At 40.8% G+C, this 19573-nt stretch overlaps 1 protein-coding gene and 1 long non-coding RNA gene across 2 annotated transcripts in view; one reads left to right on the top strand and one right to left on the bottom strand.

Moving 5' to 3' along the window:
- fam110b (family with sequence similarity 110 member B) overlaps positions 1 to 19573 on the bottom strand; it is a 93725-nt gene that overhangs the window by 47707 nt on the left and 26445 nt on the right. The window lies entirely within an intron of this gene.
- LOC117462852 (uncharacterized) lies at positions 1448 to 4192 on the top strand. The gene is made up of 4 exons (XR_004553854.2): positions 1448 to 1715; positions 2259 to 2471; positions 3156 to 3261; positions 3893 to 4192. It is a non-coding gene; the product is annotated as an uncharacterized lncRNA (long non-coding RNA).

Raw genomic sequence — 19573 nt, 5'->3', positions numbered from 1 at the left:
TATGCCGCGGACTGTACTTAATGTTACTCTGATCCGGTTACTTATGTTGTGGCAGATATTTAAGTAAGCTTTCTTAACGCTAATGTTATAATAGTCAGATTGCTCTGAAGATGGGAGGTGATATTCTATTAATGTTCACGTTCACACAGTCGGTGATTTTTGCCGGCCGTCTTTCCTGCAACGGCAGCTTTTCTGTATTTCCTTTCTCCTGTAATATGACTTGATCGCTTTAAACTCCGCACACTGAGCTCTGATTGGTCAGCAGGCGGTGCTTTCACTGAGTTGAGCTCTTAGCCTGCAACCTAACCTGGTCCCGACCAGGTTAGCCGCTAAGCATAAGTTACCATGGAGATCTAGCCCGCTAAAAAGAGAACCAGCTTCGTAGGACCGGAAAGCCGGAGTTTTCCCTGAATTTAGCCGGCTAAGCGAAAATCCTGCTTCGTAGTACACCCCCCAAGAGGGGAGGGTGGGGGGGGGGGAAGGGAAACATATTGACTGTATATGTAAACTCATTGTGGCTGACTCAATAAAAACAAAATTGAAAGGGAACGGACTCAAGGACAAATACAAAAAAGAAAGAGTTAGGACAAATATTTTCCAAAAGCTGAATGCCAGTGAGTTAATGACACGTTTTGGACTGGATTGTGCTGGGATAATAATAATGTTTCTGGTCGACTTTAATACAGCTGCCAGATAGTTAGTACTCAAATGTGTATTCCTTGGACAAAGTTGCTTGAGAATTTACATAAATCCCTACTAAAATAGAACTCTTACATTTTTGTGAATTTGGCTTCAGATGTTAAAGCTTTAAAACCATTTGTGCCGTATTCAGTTTGTTAGAGTCACCAGAACATTGGGAAACAGCAGATGTCAGAATTATCTGTGTGTGCATGTGTGTGTGACAGGGGCTTTTTCAGCTCACTGATAATGGCTCCTCCAGCCGGACTCAGCAGTATTAAACAAACACGTTACGTCACTGGTGTGTTCATGTTCCTATAGAACACAGTGTTCTGGACTGGCATGTGGCTGCTGTTGCTCAGCCTCCCTCTGTTCAGAGGCAGACCTCTTTACTAAACCCCCTCCTGATGTCTGTTTCACTGCCGTGTCTTATTACCATCTTAGACACACTCAAATATTCTGTTGGTACTGTTATGGGGGGATATTAGAAGACTCTTATCAGTTTTATTTTAAAGGAAAGCAACATAACAAAAAGGTGCAAGCATGGCATGTCTAGCTGTAGTCTGAAAGAAAGGAAGCCCATACACCACATTGGGATCAGAGCCTGATTGACTTTGGGTGTAAAGATACTCTAAATCCATGGTTGGGTTCAGTTTGGTTAGGTGTGTGTATTTCTGAGTTTGTTTTCAGGTGGCTGATTCGCGTGTGGGGGTGAAGGGTATGAGGGGCCGTACGGGACATTATTCAGAAATACCGTAGCAGCCTGCACAAAGCTTAACTGATGCAGCAGCGTTGCTAAGTAGTATTCTGGCCTCAGCTGAGACTATTCGAACGCTATCGAACGTGGCCACAACCGGGCCGCAAACGACTGTTGGAGCTGCAAGTGGGAACACCCTGGACGGTCAGCTATCGTCCCTCTTCCTGTCCCGCGGCGGGCAACGGCACACTACAGCTCCCCTTGTAGGGAGAGACTGTGCACCCCGCTATCAAGCACAACACTGCTTTGGCACATGGACATCTGGCTCGAGGAGAAAAAGGTAATTATAAATATTCAGAGTTTTAAATAGTTTGATCTCATAAACGAGTGATGTTTATCTTGGAACTTGGTTTAATAACCTTGCTAGTAACGGAGCAACCATAACTAGACAACCCCTGTAGACCCCTACATTCAGTACGGTGTCTGTAGAAGGACAACAGAGACCAAATGCGAATACTCTACAAAAATAATTTTGGTACTGTTAATATCATTTATAATGTCATCATTCTGTATGATTTCTACCTTAAAAAAACATAATACTCGTATATTTATTGATTTAATGTCATTACAAACCATGTTTTAAGGTGTAAGGCTGGTCGATATGTTACTCTGCTGGTTATCTAGATGCACTTTAGTTTTGGTTTAAAACAAAACTATACTAAATAACATGGGCATTTTATTTCTTTTTTATAAAGCAAAGGGATCATACTTAAGTACTCTGGTCTACTGTAATCTGGGTATTTATTATTATGGCAGTATGATGTATCTGTTGCCTTCATGTAGTATAGTTGTATGCTGATAATGCATTTGCATCTTATTTCAGAACTAAGGCACAGCCGCATGGCCATTTTAATAAGGATGTTGTTCTACTTCCTAATCCATCCTTGGATGTTGTCGTAAAACAAAAACCGAAATTACGGCTACACAAACATGGGCACATTCTGAGTGCATTCGAGTTTCAAAAGGCCTGGGACCACAACACTGTAATGGAGCACATCAGACATGGCTTTGGTGAGCGCATACCAGAAGATGTCAGGTAAACCTATTTTCTTCCTTCTTGATTTGTAAATTAATAAAATAATCACATTTACTATCATTTTATGTCATTTTGAACATCTAAAAAGGGCAACCTGAATTAATAGCAACACAGGATTCAGTCACACACCCCAACAAGTTCCAAGGCGCGGACACAGTGTTTCCCCTACCATTGTCTTGGAGGGGCGCTGTGCCCCGCCAACGGATCCCCGCCAACGGAGCCCCGCCAACGGAGCACCGCGCCCCCCCCCTGAAATTCAAGGTGTTTAAAAAAGATAATAATTATTATTATTATTATTTTTTTTTAAATATATATATAGCACTAAATTGCAAACAATCTATATCTACTGTCACTTTTCACATTGAACATGTGCTCTTTTATTAAATAAACTAAAGGCTTTCATTTTAAATTGTGAGTTTAGTGTTTTTGACCCTAAGAAACACCAATGCATTAATCAATAATAATAATCCACAGCTCCTCTCTCTGCTCTAAAGGATTTAAAAAATATATATCCCAATGCCCCCCCCACACACTCAGGCAGCACCCCCCCAATCCAGTAAACCTAGGGGAACCACATACACACTAAACACCAGTATACATCGTATTTTTAAGCCGGTATAGCAGTAAAGTATTTTTTGTATTTGTAATATGTCCTATCTTTTGTCGATGTCTTGTGGCAATAAGTTGGTGACCCCTAACATCCAAGAGGGTCAGGAGCTGAATGGGATGCTTATCCACAAGATCTTTTAAAACCAAAGCCCTCTATCTCAGACCATCAAGGACCCTTTTAGTAAGTTTGCATTTTTTTTTACATTTTCTTTTTAGTACCCAATAGATAACATTATATTAATACCTTATATATTAAAGGTCCCATGTCATGGCCATTTATACTGATAATAATTCCATTGTTGAGGTCTACTAGAATAGGTTTACATTGTGCAATTTTCCAAACTCACATTGGTTTCTCATACAGCACATCTTCGCCGCTAAAAGAGTGTGTTTTTGTGAGGAGCTTCACGGATTGGTCCATTTGGACCAATGGGTCCATTTGGGTCGTCGTTACGTCACTTAGTACCAGGAAGAAAAACAGAAATCTCCAACGAGGCGTTCTGGGGCAGCATAGACAGGTCTTCTCTGTGTTAGAGTGTTACTCGCTACAGGGTGAACTTTGAGGGGTTGTGACTCTGCAGACCGTTTACATGCAGAAAAAGCTAGGGGACGGGTAATAACCAGAAAAGCATGACATGGGCCCTTTAAGTATAATTATCTTTTTCATATTACCTGCTTATGGAAATCTAAAGTTTATATTCAAATACAAATACTGCAATTGAAATTGAGAAGAGTTTAAACAAAGTATTCTTATTTCAATCCATTAAACAATTGATCAATTAGGTATCTTTGGTTTTCTTTCTCTTTCAAAGGCTGACTCTGAGGAAGGAAAATACCTTTCTACCGCTGCTGGATCCACTGATAAGGACAGCGATGAAGATCACTGCGTAATCCCTGCTGTAACAAGAAGCTGTGTCACCACCAGGGCAGCTTTTACTGACCCTTATCCAAGCAGCAATAATGGTGAAGGTATTCCTGGCTCTGGAAGTGAAGAAGCTGATACCAACGATCCAGCTACCGGTGGCAGAAAGAGGCGTCGAGAGAGTCAGGGAGTGGATGGCAGCCCTGGCACCAGCAGTCAAACTACAGGCTGGCTTGCAAGAGATGGCAACCCTGGTACAAGTGGCTATGACTACTCGTCATATTTAAACCTTGTCTCTACTCTGTCTCAAGAGTCCTCTGATGATGAGGAACTTAACAAGGCCATTATTGCCAGCATGGAGTGTCAAATGTAAGTAGCATATACACTGCAACTGAGTGAGAGATCATGAGAACTTATATGCATGGTGTCATCAAAATGTTAATGTTAACCATTCATATTTAATTATTTGTAGGTGCTTACATTAGCAGAATGTGGGTTATTGTGAAATATATATAACCATGTTTTTAATCATTTTTTTGTCTTCATAGTGCAGAAAAGGTCCCTACTAAAGAAATACTGCTGGAACTCTCAAGCCAAATTAATTTGAATCGACAGTGCAAATGTAATATTAATCAGTCAGCTGTCTGGGAAGGAGCCGCACGGGGATTTCAAAGGCTATCCTATGACCCCACTTCGATCATTTATGTCAAGTTTTCTGATTACATGGGGAGACAGGAAGAAGGAATTGATTTAGGAGGGCCGAGGAGGGAGTACTTACGGCTACTGATGGAGACCATCGCAAGATCTCCAATGTTTGAGGGGAAGGAAAACTGCAAAAGCCTGGCTCTTGACAGTACTGGTAATCACTTGCTTTTTTTTTTTATTAATAAAGGAACATTTTTGTGCATTATATTGTATGGTGACTTGACATTCAACTTTCAAATTGAATTAAAATAACAATAAAATCCAAGATTTTATGTAGCAGGGATTCTTTACTTATTTATCAATATACATGTTTCTCTTTAATTATTGTTTTGCAGCTCTACGAGAGGACTAAGGTACTACTTAGCTGGAAGAGCAATTGCAGTAAGTTTGGTGCATGGTGGTCCTCCACCAAACTTTCTATCACCAACCATCTTCTCACTACTCGTTAAGGGTTCAGCCAATCCAGCTCTTGAGGACATTGCTGATCCAGAACTCCTTAAGAAAGTCAGAAAGGTCAGTTGCAAGTAGAGATGTCCCGATCCGATCACGTGATCGGGGATCGGAGCCGATCACGTGATTTTCAAAAGATCGGGGATCGGGAGAAAAAAATCGGGGATCGGGATTTATTTTTTTTTTTATTTAATGTTACAAAACAAAAATTACCATGTTCACGTCTTAAAGTCATCCTGATGACTTAGTTTTGGTTTAAAATTACACAACATCATGTATGTGTTGCTTTCTTTGGGCTTGTTTTCATAGACCTGGTTGCTTATTTCTCTGAAATCTGGCAACAGAGTGGGCGCAGTGTCTAATAGTAGCAGTAAGCTAACGAGAGGCTACGTTCAGCTGGTGACTCGGGAGTCGGGACAGAGAAAATGTCAGGAGTTTGGAAGTATTATAAAATTGAAAGCGAAGGCAGTGTAACAGCCAGATGCAATGTTTGCAAGGCGGAGGTTCCGCATGGTGGAAAGAACAGAGCTACGTTCAACACGACCAATCTAATACGCTACGTGAGAAACAAACACCAACAACAACACGACGAGTACACAGCGGCCACTCAGGTAACGGCACTGAAACAACCGACACTTTCAGAGACTTTTAAAAGGAAAGAGAAACTGCCCCAGAACAGTGAAAAGGCCAAACAAATAACTAGATAGCTGAATTCATCGCATTGGATGACCAGCCGTTATCTGTTACCTTTTTTTTTTCTTAATGCATTGCATAAAGATCGGATCGGGAAAAATCGGTATCGGCAAATTGTCAAAATCAAATGATCGGAATCGGATCGGGAGCAAAAAAAGGTGATCGGGACATCCCTAGTTGCAAGTTAAAGCGTTTGGGTCCTCTCTAGTCTTTTGCTGAATGTTCACTTTCCATGTGTTGTTGGAATTCCATAATTTAACAGACAAGTGTAATCAGCCAATTATATTTTCTATCACATTTAGAAACAATGTGAAAGAAAAACTGTGCATAGCTATGAGCTGTTTAGGGATCCTACAGCATCTTGTAATCTTGCAGACCTTTTTTTTTTACAAATAAATTATAAGAATATAATAATACTAATAATAAGAAGCCTCCATAACAAGCCACCGTGATGCTCCTTGTGATGCTAGGTATCTGAAAGTACAACAGCTGAGGAGCTTGAGGAGTCCACGGCACCTCTACTTGACTACCTGGCACATGCAGGATGTCTAAGGCCAGTGCATTCAGACCGTGACAGGGAGCTGCTGGTTAAGGACATATATGTTTCAGGTTGTCCACCGGGTCCAAGGTCCATTTCAAAGGTATTCAGTGTTGATTATTTAGTCAGGTTATTCAGAATAGGGGATTTGAATAATTGACCAACATGGTGTAGGATTAAATTCGATAAAACAGGTTTGATTGTTTGTTTTCTCTGCAATTGGTTTAGTGTTGTTGAGGGGAACACAATTACTACTGTAGTAACATTATTGAAAGTCCCTTAACAAATGGGTGGGATGAAACCAATGAGGAGAGTTATTTGTCCTAAAAGTGATGAAAGTTATAAAGTTTTGCTTCTATAAAAAGAAACACTCAGGAGAAAGTTGGTGTATGTGTGGGGATGTTTAAAATAAAAACCTTCCAAACATTAATAATTCAGTACTTGCTTTTCTTGCAAAATGACTTGGAAAAAAAGAAAGAAAATGATATGAACTCCTTTTCATAGTTTTGAACAAATGTTTATTTATGTTAATTTCTTGTTTCAAAACAAGATATCTACAAAATGACTTCACTGAAAATATTGCAAAAGTGAACAGAAAACATCAATGCCATGGTTACCATCATTTTCTAGTGGATTAACTTGTATATTGTTCATGATTGTCTCATTTAAGGTAACATCGATGTCTGGAATTATTACGTTGTTATTTGTTTGCAGTTCAGGTAATGGCCCCTCCTCATCAGTACCGTAAAAGTTGTCGACATCAAAAATGTCATTTATAACTGGATGAATTCCTACATTGTGTATGACACCTGAATGCCACAACTGACGAGGTGTCTGCCCCCCTTGTGTGGAAAGGCCATGGTTGTTCCACTGGTTGACAAATTCTGTTACTGCCCTTTCGAGTCTTGGTAAATAGACGTAATGTAGACAAAAAAGATGAAGTTCATTTAATGAATCCAGTATACCTTGTTCCTCCATGAAGGTAAACATGTTTGCATAGTGTCTTGATACAACTCTATTTAGTTCTGCCCATAGTCTCTCAATCCTTTGGCTGTGTACTGAAACACCTGTAATAACACTACGACTGTTTAATCCTCTTCTTTCCAACATAAAACGGGCAACACGTATATTTTCCATACTATGATCACATCTGACCCTTAAAGGCAAACCAAAGTTCTCTACTGCTTCTAAAAATAATGACAAGACACTTGAAGCCATGTTGTTAGACAAGCACCGTAAGTACACAATAGTCCTGCTAAAGCCATCAACACAGCCATGAAAGACCATCCGCCACCTAACCAGCTTGTGGTTGCCGTCAAAATGCCTGTTGGGAGAAATACAATACATTAAAGTAAGCATGTACTTTAAACCTGCACATTTGAGCAGTTTACAAGTCAACTTACCACAATTGATTGGGGACCTGAACACTGTAGACCCTTCGTCTTATAGCATGTCGACGTCTAAATGGGATCTACTTGATGCAGGCTTTGTCTGACCCGCCAGCGCTGAACTCTTAGGCCACGTGATCTCAGGCTTCCAAGTACATATGCTTCCCCTGCATTTGGAGTGTTCTGTAGTATGTTTGTCACAATGCTGTCCAGGTCTTGATTTGACAATACTGCATAGCTTAATGGCTCAACTCCCAGAGTTTGCCTGTGTCTGTATCGGGTTCTCCGACTAATTCCAAAGCATGATGCAATTCTTGACCATGTCATACCAATTGAAACACAATGGGACATTTGTTCAGCGGTTATCCTGGATTGGGGTCGACCTGCATGGCCTCGCAATGTCGTTGGGGGTATTAGATTGATTGTCACATCAGTGGTTCTCCGTCTGGTCTCATGTGCATGCAGTAAGTTGCGAAAACATCTATACAAGGATCCTAGAAGGGTACTGACATCCGTATTATCCTCACCATACCTCGAAACAGTAAGATATGCAGATAGAGTCCTTGTGTGGTCATCAAGCATTCTATACAGCCTCTCCTGATCAAAGTTGTTGGACTCAGATTGCAGTGACTCAATGCATTGCAAAGCACTAGTAAAAACACGTAAAACATACTCTTCATTTCCTTCCACCGCAAAAAATAAAGTTTGTACTTGAAACACAACGAGGAACATATGAAAATTCATTTTTTGTTTAAGAAGGGCTCTTGGAAATGTTAGCAATGTCATGCTATTCATAAAGTGAAGTCTTCCTGTTTCCTTCATGTGACAGGATTTCATGTGTGTGTGAGAGTGTTTCACAAGTGTATGTAAACGGTATTTCTGAATAATGTCCCTAACGGCCCCTCATAGAAGGGTTCCCTCCTGAGAAGCGATTCTGAGAAAGTTCTCAGAGGAGCGGCTTGCAGAATGAGAATGCAGTAAGCTATCTCTCTTTTTTTACCATACTCGCCAGTGTTAAACCCAACATGCACATGAGATATAACTTTAGCTAAATCTTTAAAATACATTTAATAAAGATGTTTACTGCAGGAGCGCCAGGTTAACCAGGACAGGCAGGCTGCAGGGCTCACAGAACACTGAGTGTGGGGGTGAATGAAAAAACATTGGAACACTTTTCCAGGTTCTCCTGCTCAGAGATCAGCTCTCAGAAGAGGGGGAGGAAAAGAGAGGCTCCGTTTATTATTCTTATATTATTATATACAGTCGTTATCAATTTGTTTTAAAGCTCAATAAATAACAACAAAGACCTTTGATCGGCACTTTTCTAATTTTGTCCGGAAGATTTAAACTTTAACGGACATGTTGACCGGCGTAAAAAAAATCGGAAACTCTGCCGCACGGTCCCCTCGTCCCTTGGAAGAGGGAAGTGGGTGTTTTTCATCTGCTGGTGGACAACCGGAGAGATTTACAGCAGGAGCAAACGCCGTCCACCGTGGAGAATAAACAGAAGGGCAACCATGCGCAGGAAGTCTTCTTCGCTGCTTTTGGTGTATTTTGTGGCAGAAGTACAGCTCCACTTACAGGCCCAGCATATGTACTACAGCGTCTCCAGCGCTTTCGAGTGGTCTCGTGTGGCTCCAGTCTTAACCTCCGTCAACTGACCTTCCGCTGTACCCTGTTAATCTGCCTCCCCCCCTTCTCCTCCCACACATTCTCAGCAGGCACTGAGGTGGACAGGCTGCTGCAGAGCAGGAGTCCTCAGCAAAGGCCCCGCCAACAGGGATCAACCATGTGATAGAGAAAAACCACACACTCATTGTGAGGTACCTATAATACTAAAATGTAACAGGCATTTCATAGGAAACCTGTGCAGCTAATGTTGTATTTATTCAAGTTTAAAATCATATCAAAGACAAGTAAATCCAAATCGGAAAAAACGTGCAAGATTGGCCATCAATGTAACCCTTGCCCTGCATTACATATATACACAACACTTCTCAGACTAAGAAGGCTTCTCAATACTCTAATTTCCCCTCCTCGACTCCTATCCTCGATACTTAGTCCCGCCCGCAGGAGATGCAATCGGAGGAGCCGAGGAGGGGAACCGAGGAGAGAGGAGGGGAAGCAGCAGGCGGTTTGAGAAATGAGAACTCCTCTCCTCTGAGCGGTCATTTTAAAGAGACGTCCATTAATGATGACAGGAGGCACAGCAGCCCTCTGTCTGATGGACAGATGTGTTCATGATGACTTCTATATTTACTTTGATTCATTCACAGTGCGGTATAATGAGACAATAACAGGCTATAGATGCGGACACACACACACACACACATATATATGTATATATTTATATAAATATATACAATTTAAAGTATGAGAGCACTCTCATAATAACGTAACACAATCAGAGACTGGATATATCCCCCCCTCTCTCTGGTCGCTGAAATGGGGAATTGAAATTACGGGCCAAAAGTTGTATTTACAAGTATTAAAAGTAAGCAGAGGACACCAAACCAACTGAGACCTGTCTGTCCACCGCATCTACGCACTGTACAACACACACACCTACACACTGTACCATACACACACCTACACACTAGGGATGCACGATAATTATCGGTCCGATATTAGGAATTATGACGTCATCCCGATAAACCCGATACCAGTATTAATAGCCCCGATAATATACAATATATTTTTTGGATAAAAAAAAAGAAAAAAATACTGCGGTGTGGGTGGATTGGGATGAGGGGCGCTTGTTTTTCTACTCGGCTCCTCCCGTTTTGCCAGTACTGTGGTATTAGTGGTTTAGGAAGAGGGGAGTTCTTCACAAATCCAGCGCTCCCTAATACTTCGAACCTGATCAGTCACCTGAAACATCGCCATCGCTACGATGGTGTGTTAAAAGCGCACAAAGACAATAATACAATACAAAGTGTGTGTGTGTGTGTGTGTGCGTGCGCACGTGCGCGTTGGAGCTATGTGCAACTCAAGGCATATGCTCGAACCGGAGCTGCCTGGACGCTGCAATCATGTTGCTGAGTGTGCTGACTTTTCGTACAATGTCCCACTGTCTGGCTTCCTGCATAAAGTCAAGTGCTCGGCGCAGTTGTGGCGAAATGTCGCTCCTCTGTTTTCATTTAAACAGCTCCTTATATCCGTTAGCATCTGGTGCTAGCTAGCTGCGCTAACAACAACAATGCACGTAAGGTCTCTCTCTCGCTCGCTCGGGCCACACATACACACACCCTCCCGGTCCTCCCGATGGCCAGTCGGTGCCTGCCGGTGAGCGTGGAAGTGTGGTCTGCCACAAGCGAGCGGCAGGAGCGGGGCTGTCAGCATCAGCTTGTAGATGGTATTTTAAACTCGATGCGCTCTGAAACTACGGGGCGGCCGAGGAAAAAAATTACACATGCGTTAATCGCGTTAAAATAATTAGTGGCGTAAATAGTTTTTTATTATCGGTTATCGGTATCGGTCTTGAGAAGCAGGAAGTTATCGGTATCGGTTTCAAAAACCAAATATCGTGCATCCCTACTACACACTGTACAACACACACCTACAGCTCCTAAAGCATAATCAAGCTACAGCCGTTGTGTATTTTATTATGTGAAGCACTAAATGGTTTTAGAAAAATATCGACTCTTTGTTTGTAGATATCTACTAAACTAAAGCAAATACAGAGAGTAGGCCTGTTATACTGAGTGATATATATTATACACACTGCTCTGCTTTCTGCACGGGCCTCACAGCTGTTCTCACTGTAAACATCGAGTTACGATGAAAGCAGTTACTAAAATAATATCCAGGGGATGCATGCAGAGCTGTCATTGGCTGAGATCAGTCCGGCCGTGTGTAACGCCTCCACCGTTCCCAGAAATGCATCCGCGGAGGAACCATCAGTGTATCCTTGGTTAGAGCTCCTCCAGAGAGCCTCCTCGACGCTCAATGCTCGGTCCTCGATGTGCATTTAGAGAAATTAGATGTCCTTCAAAATGGCGCGCTGAAATCCATTTCCGGGTCACGGAGGACCGAGGAGTCGAGGAGGGGAAATTAGGGCTCTTTCTCACTTCTCTTATTTTGCACTTCCTCGCTCCTCGGTCTCGGTCTCACCAGAAGTTGATTTGTCTGCGCCATCTTGAGTAGCGTCCCAATGGCCTTATTTTTGCCGGAGGAGCGAGGAGCGATAATGGAGGAGCTATAACCGAGGAACCACCAGACCATCCTCCGATGAAATCCTCAGATACTCGCCCCGCCCCCTTACTGTGTATCGCTCACTGATTGGACGATGCAGGGCATGCACTGATCTGATGCTTCTTGACATGAGAGCAGTTTCCCAGCAGAGTGAAGAAAATACATGAACCTCACGGGAGTCACTCCTCAGTTTATACTGTGTTTTGTTTCAATTAATGTATCATTTAGTTACAAATATGTGATATATCAGAACAACAAAGTGGTCACAAATCATTGTCTTCATTTATTGGAAACATTTTCATGATCGCTTTTTTCGTTTATACATTTTAAGAATGGCGTTTATCTTTTTTGAGAATGAGTTCTTATTTTATTTTATTTATTGGGGTCTACAACAGATGATACAAATGTTTGTGTCAGTCAATGTGTACTAACAGAGGCGTGTGAAAATAACGGGGACAGAGCTGCTGTCAGACGATCAGCTGTGCGGCGCCATCACAAACGGACGTCGCTTCACGTGACGCTCCGGAGGAAAGGACGTCCGATTACTCTTAAAACTCATTTCACTGCTTCTCGTGGTTTCCTTGCGTCTCTCCATGCTTCCCTGGTGGGAGGGACTAAATGCAGGGAAACGACGCAAGTGAGGGACGCAAGGAATCCATTTAACCGAAGTGAGAAGGGCCCTTAGAATATTGAGAAGCCTTCTAAGTGTGTGTGTGTGTTAGTGTTAATTTCGTCAGCTATTTTTTTTATTTAGTTTTAGTCTTAGTCCTGTGTTAAAGTTCCTTTTTAGTTTTAGTCATATTTAGTCACCTTCATCCTGTTTTTATTTAGTCAAGTTTATTTTAGTCGACTAAAACAGTAAACATTTTAGTCAAGATTTAGTCGACTAAAATTCTGAGCATTTTAGTCAAAGAAAACTAATTATTTTAGTCTACTTTTTGTCAATGAAAACTGTTGAGTCTTTTTTAGTCATCAGATTATATAGAACATTTCAGTCAAACTAGTCTAGCCAAAACCAATAATTTGTCATTTTAGTATATATAAATAAATAAGATTATATCTTGTCCTTATTTGATGAAAAACTCAGGTTGAATGATTAAGAATGCAGCTTTGCAGAGAGTATCTGGTCAGGTTTGTGGTGTTTTCTGTGTTATGGCCACATTGCTTCCCTTCTGATAAAACAATGCATTCGCTTTTTTTCTCCGCCTCATTGGAGCGAAAATGGGCCCAAATATCACATTGTTTCTTTCTCCCAAGCAGTGGTGGCTTTAGACTTTTTCGTTGTCAGTCATTTTGACGGACAGGATCGTAACTATTCCGTCATAATCCATTATTATCCATCGAGTGCACAATTTATCAATCACTCGCGCTGAATTCGCGCTGTATTCGGTTAACGCGAGTGCGACCACTGCTCCCAAGACCTGTTGTTGCCATTTTATTTTCTGTTAAATAAGGTTCACAGTTCACAGTGTGCCGCTGCCCGTTGTAATTCAAATCTACCGCCGTGCGCAGCACAGACACACACAGCTGCTGCCCTGCCGCAGCACCGGAAATGGAACTGCTGGGAGAAAAACTGAGATGTAACGTTATATCTTTGATAATATTTCGTCCCCTCATTTTTCGTCAACGAAAGTAAAGAGAGATTTTGGCATAGTTTTTATTTAGTAAACTACATTTTCGTCTACTCACTTTTCGTCAACGATATGATGATTTTGTTACAGTTATTGTTTACTGCCGTCGGTGCCGTCTCGTCGTAGTCTCGTTTTCGTCATGGAAAAAAAGGTCGTTGAAGAACATATTTCGTTACAGATGTAGCACTCCAGATAGGACTCACATGGGTGTGTCCCAGTCAAAAGCCCAGCGGATCCCAGTGGCTGGGGGTGTTGCCAAATTGCTAGAGGGCGTTGCCAAATTTCCCCATTTGTTCAATTACAGGATTTAACCATGAGATGGCGCTTCATTCACAAATACACAAAGACAACTGGGTGTTGTAGACCTTAGTCTGTTTGCAATGTTTGCAGCTCTGCAGTTGTGTTTGTTGAATACTGTAGCATTTAATCACTTATTTGTTATGGTTTTCACAGGCTACTATAATGAAAAATCAGTTTTAGATCAAATAAAGTATATAGTTTGCTTTATGCAGTATACTTTTTGTAATATTGTTGGGGTGTTTTTACACAGAACAGTAGATTGAAGTAAATCAACTTATACATTAAGATAAGATAAGATAAGATGGACCTTTATTAATCCCTGTGGGGAAATTCAGTAGTTCAAACAGCAACAGAGTAAGAGTGAAAAACAGGATAGCACAGATTCACACAGATTAATAAAATCAAAAATAAGATGAGATAAAAATAATGGTGGACTATCGGACATTCAAAATGCAGCATATTTTCCCCCAAGTGTCCATTTTTTCTGTCAAAATGCATCTTACGTTTCTAACTTGCAATATCATTATTTCCGCTCTCTTCACTCCAGAAGAGCGATCTCCCTGTGTCTCTCTGTGTGCAGGGGGCGGGGCCTAACAGACATGCTGCAGCGGACACAGAGATCTGCCGGCGACGGAGCGTTCAGAGAGTATAGAGACACATTTTGACTAAAAGTTGACTAAAAAGTAATTTTCCATCGACTAAAAGTTGACTAAAACGTTTTGAGTTTTTGTCGACTAAAACTAGACTAACACGTTTTCAGTTTTCGTCGACTAAAACTAGACTAAAACTACGAAGGATAGGAATGACTAAAATGTGAGTAAAACTAATAACCATTTTCGTCTAAAGACTAAGACTAAATCAAAAACAGCTGCCAAAATTAACACTGAAATATGCAAACACAAACCTACAGACTGGAGGTTGGGAGATCACAGGAGGGGGGGGGGGGGGGGGGGGGTGAGAGCTGTGGAATGTGCTTGGGAGACTTACTCCACACATTCCGATGGCCAATTAGTTTTAAACAAAGAGTTTGCAGCATACAGCCAAGCGGCAAACTCTGGGGAAGAGCCGGGACGCCAATACGGAAGTGCCACACACTGCAGTTCATATATTGGCCGATAGGCGATGGCTGCAGAAAGGGGCAATTTCCATAGACCCCCCATGTTAAAATGCCCAATTTTACAGCAGAAAAAAACATGTTTCTACCCCTGGCTCCATACATTTTTATTATCGATATAGTTAGATTCCACCTTCATGATTATGGATCTGTGAGTGAATTGTTTTCTAACGCGACCCTTTTATTTATATTAGGTCTTAAAGTGTGTGCATAAATTAGGGCGTGGTCACATTGAGTGACGGCTCTGTCAAGTGCCTGCCGCTGTTAGCTTCTTGTCTCTCTGCTAGCTGCTCCGTGAAGCTAGCTACAGGGACTCTGCCTGCTCAGCTCATCCAGGAAACACAACTTGTAGCCGGCCGTGGTTGTTTGTTCTTCATGCTTATATATCGGACTATTGTGACTCGCTCTGCGGTTAAAACAGACGGTGCATGAATGCGGTAAGTGAAATTCGAGTGCTTTATTTATGTGTTAATGATTTTAATCAGCTACGTAATGAATGGTAAGGCTTGGGTTAGCATGTAAGCTAGTGGTAGCTACATCGGTGCTAATGATGCTAATCGTAGCCTCGAAGTTAAAATCATAGACTGTATATATAAAGGTTAAAACGAAATAGACAAGTGTTAAGCGTTAAGTGGGATAACACTGTTGAACAAACGGCTTCTGTTTGAGATTGATAAAATAAGGTCATCCTTGTAACTTAGAGATATTTTATTATGTAGGTAGAACTGTATGCATCTAAGGTTAATTTAAATTGGCAATGCTCAAGTATGCAGACAAGCTAATGTCGAAGTAGTGTATGTGAAATCAACCTCACAATAAGATGTGTGTATATTACAATTATTAATGTCATATTTCAAGATGATTACTTAGATATTACAATATGGTTGATTGAGCTGGAGTTCATTATCGAGCTTACACGTTAACGTCACAGTCATCTGAAGAACGAACCCAAACCTTATTGTTTTTATTAATTTCATTACCAAATGGGTATCAAATAAACAGTAAGCATTGGTAAGACAACTTCCAAAGTTACAGTAAAATAAAAAGGACCCTGACTCGGACAATACACAATCCAACATGTTCAACAGAAGAGAATCAGTTATATTGTTTGTACACATGGTACTTATATATAGTTTGTTTAAGGTGTCCAGGTGATGCAGACAGGCTGGACCAGAGAGTGAGAGACAGAACTGGACTCCTCACAGCAGTGAACTTCAGCACAGGTACTAAGACTCTTTTTTCATACTGTACAAAGAATCAAGAAAGACATTGGTTTAAATGAATGAAGTATTGACTTGAATACACTGATATACATTCCAATAAACAATACTAAATACTAGATCACCTACACATCAGTTAAGTTGAGGGTTTTTTCCATGCAAAAAGTTACATTTAGATATTTATCAATATGACTTTGTCAGCTTTCTAATTTAATGTATTGAAGGCAAAGATATTTAACACAGTGAGAACTGCTACTATTTATCTCTCAATATTGTCTGTAAAAACGTGGTAAAAGTTATTCTTTCAGTGAGACAACAGAGCAAGCTTCTACAGTTGCACTACATTTTGTAACAGTTAAATATTATTTTGATAATAACATATATTTCAATGTTGATGAACTTCATATTGTTCATTCATAATCTGATTGCTCACTGTTAAAATAAAAAAAACATTACAAAATAATGATATCTACAGCCCCTAAACACACAAACACACCGCTTTCATAAATAACACACTTGTTCTGCAATAATATGTTTTATGTTTCCTGTCATTTTTGTTAGGAAAGGACATGCCTGAAAGACACGACATGTTCTCCTTCTCTGAGGGTCAAGAAGAACATCCAAGAGGAACATTAAAAGCTGATGTTATGAGATTTTAAGACCAGTACAGGACATTCACTAAGAAACTACTTTTATTGTAAAAACAGTCAGCTGATCGAATGCAGCTATTTCCACATCTACACTCCATCCGCTGATTATTTCTATTTGCCTCACTTTATGAGGTTCACATCACTTGTGCCTTGTACCGCAGAGTTTGCAACGTCACAAATAAATGGGGCCAATCTTCAGTCAGATGTGAATGTGTAATCTAACATTTTCAGTAAGAATAATGGACAAAAGGAATGCAAATACAAATACAATTTATTGAAATGTGAACCAAAAGTTAATCAAATGTTTTAAATAAAAAGCACATATGGACAGAAGGTGTAAACCTATTAAATGTATAAGTAAACACATTTAGTCAAATAAAGTGACAGACTAGGCCTGTGCAGTTGGTATCAGCTTTGCCCAGCATGGGCTCCTCCATCAGGCCTGGTCCTCCTCCATCAGGCCTGGTCCTCCTCCATCAGCCCTGGTCCTCCTCGCAAAGGAAAGACCCTCAGGCCTCTCCACACCAACAGACAGGACGTCCATCACACGGAGGTTTCTCCCTGAAGTCTCTGCAGCCCTCTGGACACCATGCTGTCTCAATCCGTCCACACTGAATATGAGAGGGGAAAATGAAAATAATAAATGCTTTAGACAATAAGAAACATAAAGTTGACTGTTGAGTTGCTCAGTTTTTTTAGATTGTCAATACTATTACTGTATAACTAATATCTCAGGTTAAGAGGCACATTCAAATAAAGATTGGTCTTTAAATACATTTTGTCTTTTGAATTGTTTGTCTAAAGTCAAGGATCTAGAACTGGTACTTAGTTTTAATGATACAGTCTGGTTATTATTAGGGGTGCACCGAATGGGAAATTCTTGGCCGAAACCGATACCGAAAATAGGAAACAGTTGGCCGAAAACCGAATGCCGAAAATGATTAATAGAAATATATATATATAATGTATACATTTTTTACCAATGTTGTTCAGCTACCTGATTATGGAAATAGACATGATTATGGCAAAACATAACTTAAATAATAATCACTATTATGGGTCCATAAAACATTTATTCAGCACTTTTGAACATTTGTACATTTATTTTCTCTGTAGGATAATAACTACAACAAAGTGCATTCAGAACAAAGCCAAGGGGCTTTAAAACAGCATAAACATCTAGGCCAGTAGGCCTACAACAAAATAGTGTCAACAACAACAACAACAACAACAACAACAACAACAACAACAAATGCACCTATAAGTGCATGCATACAAATGTGCAAACTGGATAAATCCACATGAATGTAACTATAGTATTTACAAATGAAAGCTTATGATAAGCCTATGATAAGCCAGCCTTGTCTACTTATTAAGGAAACGTGGGAGGTTCTTTTTAATGAACAGTAGCTTCTCTGCTTTATCAGCCATGAGTCTGTTCCTCTTCTCATCAAGCACATGAGAGGCAGCGCTGAACAGTCTCTCGCTGTCAGTGCTTGTGCATGGAGCACTCAAATACTTGCGTGCCACCTTGGCCAGGTCAGGAAAGCGGTCTTGTTTGTTTCTCCAGTATCCAAGAGGGTTCTCGCTTTTTTTTTCTGTGCGCCGGTGATTTCATCATACTCCGTATATTGGTCCGGGTGTTTAGATTTCAGGTGATGGAGTAATCCCGAAGTGCTGAAAGTCTTTGAAGTTACACCCCCTCGAGAAATGTCAGCTGAACACGTTTTGCAAATCGCAATCCGCGACTCTTTATCTGATATTGTGAAGTATCTCCAAGCGGCAGACATGTTGACTGTGAGCCAGCCGTGAGCATGGTCCCTGCCTCGCCGCGTCTTTATTACGTCATCACAACAACACGTTAGGTTGCCTGTTCTGACATTCGGTGATATTTTTTCGGTGCTAAAACCCTTTCGGCCGAAAGCCGAAAGGGCCTTTTTAACCATTTTCGGCCGATAATTTTCGGTGGCCGAATTTTCGGTGCATCCCTAGTTATTATGCTGTTTGGAGGAGGCCTCACAGGTAAGAGCACTAACTAGCTACCATCACATGTACCTTAGCTTGACTTAAATGTATTAAACGTATAGTTAAGTGATATCAAAATATAAATAACTAATGTCATGCAAACATTAATATTTGCTTGATTCCAGTGTTGAATTTAGCACAATTGCATACAAACGTTAAGGGGTTTTAAGATTCTGAAGTATTATGCTAAAAACTCAATAACTTAGATTATTATTTATAGTTTTGCTGAATAGTTTCATGTCCGCTTACCTTAGAAAGGCCAAATGTGACTGCAGCGTGCAGATGGGGAGCATGTTAGCTTAGCTTGGTAGCTTCAGCTAGCTCTGGAACTTCCAGCTCAGTGGCAGCAGGTCCCGCCTCGGCTCCGCCTCTTTGCCCTTATTTGGAGCAGGCTGGAGAAGGCGGGAGTTGAACTCTGACGTCACTGTTGAGCCGTTCGTGGCCGACTCCGCCTACTAAGGGCTTCACAGCAACTCTGCAGAATCCTATGGGTGACGTCACGGACCCTACGTCCATTTATATATACAGTCTATGCATACAGCACAGGCAACATGGGGGGTGGGGGCTTCTCAAAAGATTTTTGTTTGTTGTTGTTTTGTGTCAGTTTTACGTCGCCACTTCGCATTTTTCATCATTGTTCCACAATGTTTATCATGAAATTAATATCCATATATTTTATACTATACTTGCACTGCTTACCGTTTTCATACTTTATATATCTTA

The sequence above is a fragment of the Pseudochaenichthys georgianus genome, chromosome 17 (assembly GCF_902827115.2).
Source record: "Pseudochaenichthys georgianus chromosome 17, fPseGeo1.2, whole genome shotgun sequence".
Lineage (NCBI taxonomy): Eukaryota > Metazoa > Chordata > Actinopteri > Perciformes > Channichthyidae > Pseudochaenichthys > Pseudochaenichthys georgianus.
Note: the sequence above shows the minus strand (reverse complement) of the source record. Positions and strands in the feature narration are given on the sequence as shown.